The sequence below is a fragment of the Rutidosis leptorrhynchoides genome, chromosome 2 (genome assembly GCF_046630445.1).
Source record: "Rutidosis leptorrhynchoides isolate AG116_Rl617_1_P2 chromosome 2, CSIRO_AGI_Rlap_v1, whole genome shotgun sequence".
NCBI classification, from domain to species: domain Eukaryota; kingdom Viridiplantae; phylum Streptophyta; class Magnoliopsida; order Asterales; family Asteraceae; genus Rutidosis; species Rutidosis leptorrhynchoides.
Window position 1 is genome coordinate 549,541,082 of NC_092334.1, and position 10,001 is coordinate 549,551,082.

Here is a 10,001-nt window from a genome sequence, read left to right on the forward strand (position 1 = left end):
AAATGAGCAAAGGGTTAGAAAAACAACTTGAAGTAAAAGCCGATGGAACCCTGTATTTTGCTGGTAGGATATGGGTACCAAAACATGGTAACCTAAGGCAACTAGTACTGGATGAAGCGCACAAAACGAGGTACTCAATTCACCCGGGAAACGGGAAAATGTACCACGATCTTAAGAAGTTCTATTGGTGGCCTAATATGAAGACAAAAATTGCTACTTATGTAAGCAAATGTTTGGCATGTGCGAAGGTCAAAGCGGAGCACCAAAAGCCGTTAGGATTACTGCAACAACCAGAAATTCCACAGTTAAAATGGGAAAGAATAACCATGGATTTCATTACGAAATTGCCAAGGACTACAAGTAGTCACGATACTATTTGGGTGATAGTTGATCGCCTCACTAAGTCATCTCACTTTCTACCAATAAAGGAGATAGACAGTATGAAGAGATTAGCATGATTATATTTGAAGGAAATAGTTTCCAGGCATGATGTACCTATCTCCATCATATCTGATCGTGACACCCGATTCGTATCACATTTTTGGCAGTCATTACAAAAAAATATTGGGAACTCGATTAGATATGAGTACCGCTTATCACCCACAGACAAATGGTCAAAGTGAAAGAACTATACAAACATTAGAAGATATGTTACGGGCATGTGTGATTGACTTTGGAATCAGCTGGGATCGACACTTACCCTTGGCAGAATTCTCATACAATAGCAGCTATCATACGAGCATCAACGCAGCGCCATTTGAAGCACTTTACGGTAGAAAGTGCAGATCTTCTATTTGTTGGAGCGAATTAGGAGAAAGACAACTTACTGGACCAAAAATTATTCATGAAACCACCAAAAGATCATTCAAATATAGCAGCAATTAAAAACGGCCATGAGTCGTCAAAAGAGTTATGCTGACGTAAGAAGAAAATCGCTAGAATTTCAAGTGGGCGATAAAGTCATGTTGAAAGTGTCACCCTGGAAAGGCGATGTACGATTCGGTAAATGAGGAAAGCTAAGTCCTAGGTACGTAGGATCCTTTGAAATCACCGAAAGAACTGGAACAGTTGCTTATCGATTAAAGCTACCGTAAGAACTTAGTGGTGTTCACGATACATTTCACGTGTCAAATTTGAAGAAATGTTTAGCTGAAGAAGCTGTCGTAATTCCTCTTGATGAAATACGAATTAATGATAAACTCCATTTTATCAAAAAACATGTTGAAATCATGGACCGTGAGGTCAAACAATTAAAACAAAACAAAATACCGATAGTTAGAGTTCGTTGGAATGCTAGACGAGGACCCGAGTTTACTTGGGAACGTGAAGATCAAATGAAGCAAAAGTATCCACATTTGTTCACTGATATCGCTCATAATACAGGTACTACTCAAAATTTCGGGACGAAATTTTTTTAACGGAGAGGTACTGTGATGATCCAGAAAATTTCGCATTATTAAATTGATTACAGGATAAAATGTTTCCAACATGATAAGCGAACCTATTATGTTGAGTCTTAAAACTTTTTGATCTAGTTTACACATTCATGAACCCTTTGACTATTCCCGACGATTCACGAACAACAATTTATAAATGGATATATATATATATATATATATATATATATATATATATATATATATATATATATATATATATATATATATATATATATATATATATTTATATATATATATATAACGATTTAAATAAATAATTTAATTATATATTTTATATAAATAACTCGGTATATATATCATTGAAACTAACGAGATAATCTTTGAACAAAAATGTGGGGCTTTTTATTTTTCACTTTTGATAAACATGCATATCTATATATATTTGATATTAGACTAGAACAAAATATAAAGTAGCTAGACATTTAATCATGCAAGTTCACGTGTGTGTATATAATTAGTCTCACTAAAATTTTGTTAAAGATAAAATTAGATTTTAGTTATAGAAACTTTAGATTTTATATATTACATTTTGGGTGGTCAGTTTTCTAAAACAAATGTATAAAGTATTTTAGGCATGGACACACTTTTTACACTATTTTCTCAAACGACATGATAAAAATAAATATTTTAACCTTATCCTAAATTATAGAATTTTGATATGACTTTTACCATCAATTATTGATACTGGCTATAAAATAGCAGTACGTGACACGAGAGAATAATTTTAGTCGGCATAAGAAATAAATGAGATGGAACCCATTTTCCTTTAAAAACGTTGATATAAATTTTATATATATATATATATATATATATACATATATACATATATATAGACATATATATATATATACATACATATATATATATATATATATATATATATATATATATATATATATATATATTTCAACTTTTCCCTAAGATATTTGGAACCATACACATAAAGTGATTTTGACACCAAAAGAAAATTAAATAATTAAATAAATAAAACTAAAAGGACGCATTATTCATGGATATTTTCCTCAATTCCAACTTTTTGATCCATTTTATTAATTCTTAATTTCTTTATCACAATTATTTATTATTATTGATTTAAGAGTTAGCCTAGGAGACAAAACGATGGCTGCTAAGTGAATTAAAAATGTTTATTATTAATATTATGTTACTATATTCATATTAGATTACTGTTTGCCTTTTTGATTTCATTCAACAACCGGATCTATATATAAAATATATACACTTGCATATAGAATCAATCCAACCACCACCTTCACACGTATTTATTCATTTATTTAATTATTTTTTTATTTTATTTTATTGTTTTGTTGAAAGTTGGTCGTAAACAAACAAAGGGGCGGCTAGCTTTTCATTAAACAAACAATTCTTTTAATAACTTTCGGCTGCTTTACGATTTAAACATTAAGTGACAGATTATATTAAATCACATATTCGTATATCCTTCTGCCTACAAATAGAAATGAGAGTCTGAAGCAGAGGACACATCAATGAAATAGAGATAGATATAATACTCTAAAATATACATAAATATTTACTCCGTGCATTTTCTAGTATTAGTATTAGGGAACTACAATAAGTATTGCACGAGTGTTTCTATTTCGGGTTTCGAACCGTTTAAAAACTAAGAAAATATTGGGTATTATTCGGGGGTATTGTTCGTGAATCCAAGGCCAACCGTACAGTCGTCTACTATCATTATGTCTACGCAATTTACCTACAATATTGAATCTCAATATTGAATTGTAAGTTTATAGATCCCTTTTTAAATGCTTTAAATATTTTTGGGCTGAGAATACATGCACTTTATTTTATACGCAATGGACACAAGTACATACTTAATTCTACACTGAGTTTAAACCAAAAATCCCTTAGCTTTGGTAACTAGTAACTGCCAGTACATAGGATGTGCACTGGTGGGCACGAGTAATTGTATATGGATCCATAGGGTTTGACATCCCCGTCTGAACTAAAGCGCTAGCCTTTTAACGGACGTATTTTACTTGAGTTTATGACACGTTGGTTTGCGTGTTTTAAAACAATATGGGTAATTATTATTATAGCGTTAAGTTTAGTTACCGGGGTGCTCTATTACGTAGAATCTATTGATAAACTTTTGATAAAATCTTGTAGTCCATCTTTATATAGTTATGACTCAAGCAATTAAACATATAACTCACCAACATTCGTGTTGACTTTTTAAGCATGTTTTATTCTCAGGTCCTTACACTGCTTCCGCTATGATGTGCTTGTTGCTTCCATGGAGTCTTTTATAACGACCCGTTAAAGTACACTTGACGACCATCATTATCTTGGTCCCACAGCTTGATCATAACTCTATATGAATTTGATAAATAACCTTGCATTCTTTATTTAAAAATGATTTCTTATAAAGAAAACCTACCAAAATATGTAAGTTTAGAAAAACCATACATAAATTCTTAACCAAAAGTTGACCAAAACAAAGTCAAGAAACACCCACAATTTAATGTATCAAAATAGAATGCAAGTTAATGTTTAACAAAAGCTGACATCATAAATATGCAGACTCTCTAAGCACAGCGGAAGCAATCAATCATGAACCTGAGAATAAAACATGCGAGTAACTGTCAACAAAAATGATGAGTGAATTATAGGTTTAATATTGCAAACATTATTTAATTTAAACCATAAAAATTTATGTTTGAAAACATAAAGACTCATTTTGAACCACAAAATTATATGCTCGAAAACATATAAAAATATTATTCCATTAACCCATGAGCCACCTGGTAATAACTTAACAACTCCATACCCTTAACAAAACCAATATTACAATATACACTGAACATGTGTATCTTCCAAAATACGAAGTACTAATACATTCCGTCTGTATATGCTAGCGCGACTAGCACGAAATGAGGCTGTCAGGCCCGATAGATCTATCCATAGGATTCGCGTTCACCAGTAGAAACCAGTGATTAAAATGTGACGACCCGAAAATTTCCGACCAAATTTAAACTTGATCTTTAAATGATTTCGACACGATAAGTAAAGTCTGTTAAACCGAGTCTTAAAATGTTTGAACTATTTTTCATGAATGCATTTGACCTTGACTGTTCCCGACGATTCACAAACAATTGTGTGTAAATAAATATGTAATGTTAAGTCTCAAAATTTAGGAATTATATTTATGTAATCAAATACCCTGTGACCAAGCCCGATGATTCACGAACAATTATGTGTAATTATTTATGTAAATAAAAATATAAGAGATATATAAATACAGATATAAATAAAGATATATGAATACAAATGGATGTATATATATATATATATATATATATATATATATATATATATATATATATATATATATATATATATATATATATATATATATATATATATTTCGTTACATACAGACATTTATTAAGAAAACAGTATTAATATTATAAAGATAAATCAGTATTATTATTACTACTATTATTATTATTAATATTTTAATTATAATTTCAATTATCAAATAAAAAAATTAATTAAATAAATAAAATAAAAGATCACATGTACAATTTAGATTCCAAATTTGTTGCCTCAAACTGTATATATATTTTGTTTGTGTCTTCCATCTGGCTTACATAACGAATATCATTTCTACAATCAAACGAATTCTTTTAACTAATCGATTTCATTTTCATTCTTTTTATTTATTTTATGTATTATTTTAATTGACCGATTTATGATCTCCATTGCTATAAAACTCGATGAAACCATGTGCTAATAATTCATTCCATCTTCTATCACCTTCTTAAAACTACCACCTTACAACCCTTGACAACCAACCCATCACCTTCATACTATTGTTTATGTTTTCGTGTAAGACCCAAATATTTATTGTGTACATAAGAGTAAATAAGATGCTTGAAGTTGGGGTTTTGTTGTACATATTTAAAAGGAGAAAGAATCTGATCTGGGGGAGTGGCGCGCTGCGCAGGCCTTTGGCGCGCCGCGCCATTGGTCTGTGACAGATTCCTTTCTTTTTTATTAGATATTTTGAGGGCAAATTGGTAAATTCACTAAAGGGCCGACTTTAAGGCTCTAGATTCAGTTTGGTGAGCCTCATAACACCATTTTCACCTACTTCACCTCTTCCAAATTAATTTAGTGAGAGAAAGGGTTTTCTAGAGTGAGAGAACTCAAATCAAGGAAGAAGAAGCCGATTTCGGGTCTAAGTGCAAGCATTAAAGTTGTTCATCTATCCTCTAGCTATGTTTTGATTGTACTGGTATGCTCTAATCTTTATTTCCTAATTTAATTTTGTAAAAGCATAAGTGTTAGGGTTAATGGTGAACTTAAAACCCACTTTGTTAGTAAATTGGGTGTTTTAGGTGAATTTGGGTCATGTAGACCTAAAGATGATTAACTAGGGTTTTTCAAAGTATTAATTGATGTTTATGAGCTTAAATTAGTTAGTTAATTACTAGCACACCTAGAGATAAGTAAATGGGCGTTGTGTAGGTTGGTGGATGACCCGAAATGGGTGTGTTGACCTTAATTTGGTCAAATGGGTCAAAATGGACCTAAGTTAGTTAATGTTGTTGTGTAATGCATAAACCTTGTGTTGAAATGCGTTTTAAACCTAACTTGGCTAATGATTAGGGTTTTGGGGATGTTAACCCAAATATTAAGGTTAAGGGTGTAAATGGGTCGAAATTGCACCATGGGTCAAGATAACACTAGAATGGAGTTTTAGTTGGTTGACCAACTTGAGTTTGTGATTGATATTATGTATAATGTAATAGGTACGTTACATTGAAGATTTCCGAGCTTGATTATCTTTCACAAGAGATTTTGAGGTGAGTGGAGTAATTATACGTATGTGTATATGACACGTTTATTTGTAGGTGTTATGGTATGAACCATTGAGTCGGTAGTGCCATAACATGTGTGCGATAAGATGTGAACCACGAGCCGGTAGCATCGAGTGTGAACCACGAGCCGGTAGCACTATAAAATAAGATGTGAACCACGATCCGGTAGCATCGAGTGTGAACCACGAGCCGGTAGCACTATAAAAGAGTATGACTCAATTGCGTATGGTGTGAACCACGAGCCGGTAGCACCATAGCGTTTATGGTTAACCATATTGAGATTGTCGATTATCTAGCATATTGTTTATATATATATACATTATGTTGAGCATATGCTAATGCGGTTTTGTGTTAATGTACGACTTGTTAAGTGTTTTGGGTTCAATGACATGCTAATTGAGTTACAAGTTCGTATGAGGTATTTGGTGAATGTGATTGCAAATAGATGAGTTATATATATGTATGTGTAATTATTGCATTCACTAAGCTTTGCTTACCCTCTCGTTGTTTACCTTTTTATAGTCTCAGGTATGGACAAAGGTAAGGGCGTTTGTTTAGAGTAGAGATCCCGTCGTGTTAGGGGATGCTTTTGGAGATATTAGCTTTTGGGGTTTGACCGAGACTTGGGTAGTTTAACCCCCAAACACCATGCTCGTAGGTTCGTTTGGTATTTAAACTTTTGCGGTCGAAACTCTCGTTATGTATTAAACTCGTAAAACAGCCGATGTAGGCCCCGCTTTGTAAAACTTATTTTATGTTTGAAAAGTGTTAGTTGTACATATTTGAATATGTTGTTAAAAGCATTTTGTCTAATTATGTCGGGAAGTGGCCAATCTTTTTCACGTTTCAAGACTTTTTGGACAGACCAGATTGGCGCGCCGCGCGGGGTACTGGCGCGCCGCGCCAGTAGCTGAACAAACAAAATATTTTTTTTTGATATTTTCCGCGGGTTCGATGGTGGTTTGGTTTGGGTTGTTACAAGTGGTATCAGAGCATGGTCTAAGAGATTTAGGTGACTTGAGATAGGCGCCTAGACTTAGACTTTTTGTATGCGCGTTATGCGGGACTTGTAGGACTTCGGGTTGGATCGTGTTTTGGTTAGTGCATAGGTTTATGTGAACTAATCATGCGTTATTGTTTTGTGTGGTATTTGAAATCGTCAAGCGAGATAGACGTGGTACTAGTGAGTTAATGCGAGGTGCTCGCGTAACAATGATTAGCTACCATTGTTACGGGTTCAAATCGTGTCAAACAAGCGATGTACGACGATTGTTGAGCAAGATGGGGTAGTGTGGTGTATATGTATATACATATGTGTTAAGTCCTCTCGTTTTGTTGCTTAATTTACTTCGTTTTATAGAATGAAGATGAGAAATGGACACGACACCAATGATGGAAGTATGAGTGAGGACGTTGAACTCACGGCCAAGGTTGAGGCCGTCTTTAAAAGGCTAAAGAAGGATTTTCTTGACGACGTCTGAAAGGTCTTCCAAGAGTCGGTTGATGGACAAGTGACCGAAATGATCAATGAATAAATGAAAGCCGCAATAGAGGAGGCTTTAGAGGCTAGAAACATTTATCCTCGAGGTGAAGGGGTGAAGGTAATGGTGGGGGTGGAAGGCGGGACTTCCACTACAAAAATTTCAAGGATACTCAACCTTCGATGTTTAATGGGGTGAGGGATCCATTGAAAAGCACTTGTTGGATTTTCGATATCGAGGGAGCGTTCCGTACCATGAAGTGTCCTCCCGAGAAGAAGACGAGGTATGGGTCTAGCATGTTGCGCGAAGAGGGCAAGTTGTGGTGGGACGATAAAATCAAATTATATGGTGAAGAGCAATGCATGTGCTTGACATGGGAGGAGTTTAAGAAGGAATTTTTCCAAGAATACCGAACTTCTTCCGATCTTGATAAAATCCGGGACGAGTTGCACAATTTGCGACAAGGTTCAATGGACTTGGTTACTCTCAAGTCTACCTTCTTGGCAAAGACTCGTTTTTGTCCGGAGTATGTTGGTGATGATCACAAGTTGATGCTAGATTTCTACCGTACTTTAAGTGATGAGTTGAAGGGTAAGATTAGCCGGGGAATGGCTAAGTCATTTGAAGATTTGTATGAATGGGCTTGGGGTTTTGAGCCGGAGGTTCCAAGGAAAAGCGATTTCATTTTTTCGAAGAGAAAGTTTGAAGGTTCGAGTTATTCGAACTTTTCAAATAAAAAGAACAAGAAAGGCTCTGAAAGCGTAAATAGTGTGAAGAAGGGTGCTTTCGGAGGTTTCGGACCCACGTGTTATAATTGTAATCAAAGAGGGCACATCTCCCGTGATTGTACCAAGGCGACGACCAAGCTTACTTGTTTTAATTGTGGTAAAGAGGGACACAAGAGGCCCGAATGTCCCGATTTGAATAATGATCATGTGAAGAAGTTGGAGAGAGTGGCGGGTACGGCTAGGGGTTGCAATTACTTGATGACCAATGATGAGGCCAAGCAATCCAACGAAGTTGTTTCAGGTACTTTTATGGTTAACTCAAATCCGGCAAGGGTTCTATTTGATAGCGGTGCAAATTTGTCGTTTGTATCTCCAAAATTTGTGCCTAAACTTAATAGACCATTAACTAAGTTAAGTCTTTCGGTTAAAGTCGAAATAGCGGACGGCAAGACGGTGCTAGTGGTTGATGTGTGTAAAAATTGTGATGTCGTTTTTAGTGCCGAAAACTTTAAGATTGATCTTATCCCGATGACTTTGGGCGATTTCGATATCGTTGTTGGTATGGATTGGCTCGATCATAATAGAGCCGATATTGCATGCCATGAAAAATTTATTCGTGTAAAGGCCCCAAGCGGGGGAGAGTTAATTATTCACGGTGATAAGCGTAGAAGACTTGTGCCGATATGCACTTTTGCACGGGCACGTCGTCTCCACGATGGTGGTGGCATGGCTTTTCTTGCCCATGTTGTTGATACTCGTGATGAGCCACCACCCATTCGTGAAATTCCGGTGGTTAGTGAATTCAAAGACGTTTTTCCGGACGAGTTACCGGGTGTTCCGGCGGAAAGACAACTTGAATTTCGCATTGAGTTGGTTCCGGGGGCTACCCCCATTGCTAAAACTCCTTATCGTTTAGCGCCGACGGAAATGCAAGAGTTGTTAAATCAAACCCAAGAGTTACTTGAGAAGGGTTTTATTCGACCGAGTGCTTCGCCATGGGGCGCTCCAGTTTTATTCGTAAAGAAGAAGGATGGTAGTATGCGGATGTGCATCGATTATCGGGAGTTAAATAAAGTGACGATCAAGAATCGTTATCCATTACCTCGGATTGACGATTTGTTTGACCAACTCCAAGGTGCAACGTATTTCTCTAAAATCGACCTACGATCTGGCTATCACCAAATGCAGGTCCGTGAGGAAGATATCGAGGAAACGGCTTTTCGAACGCGTCATGGGCATTTTGAGTTTGTGGTAATGCCTTTTGGTCTTACGAATGCACCGGCGGCATTCATGGATCTTATGAACCGAGTGCGCCAACCTATGTTGTACAAGTCAGTGACTGTGTTCATTGACGACATACTAGTCTACTCGAAAAGTATGAACGAACATGAACGTCATTTGCGCGAAGTATTGAAGAAGTTACGAAAGGAGAAGTTGTATGCTAAGTTCTCCAAATGTGAATTTTGG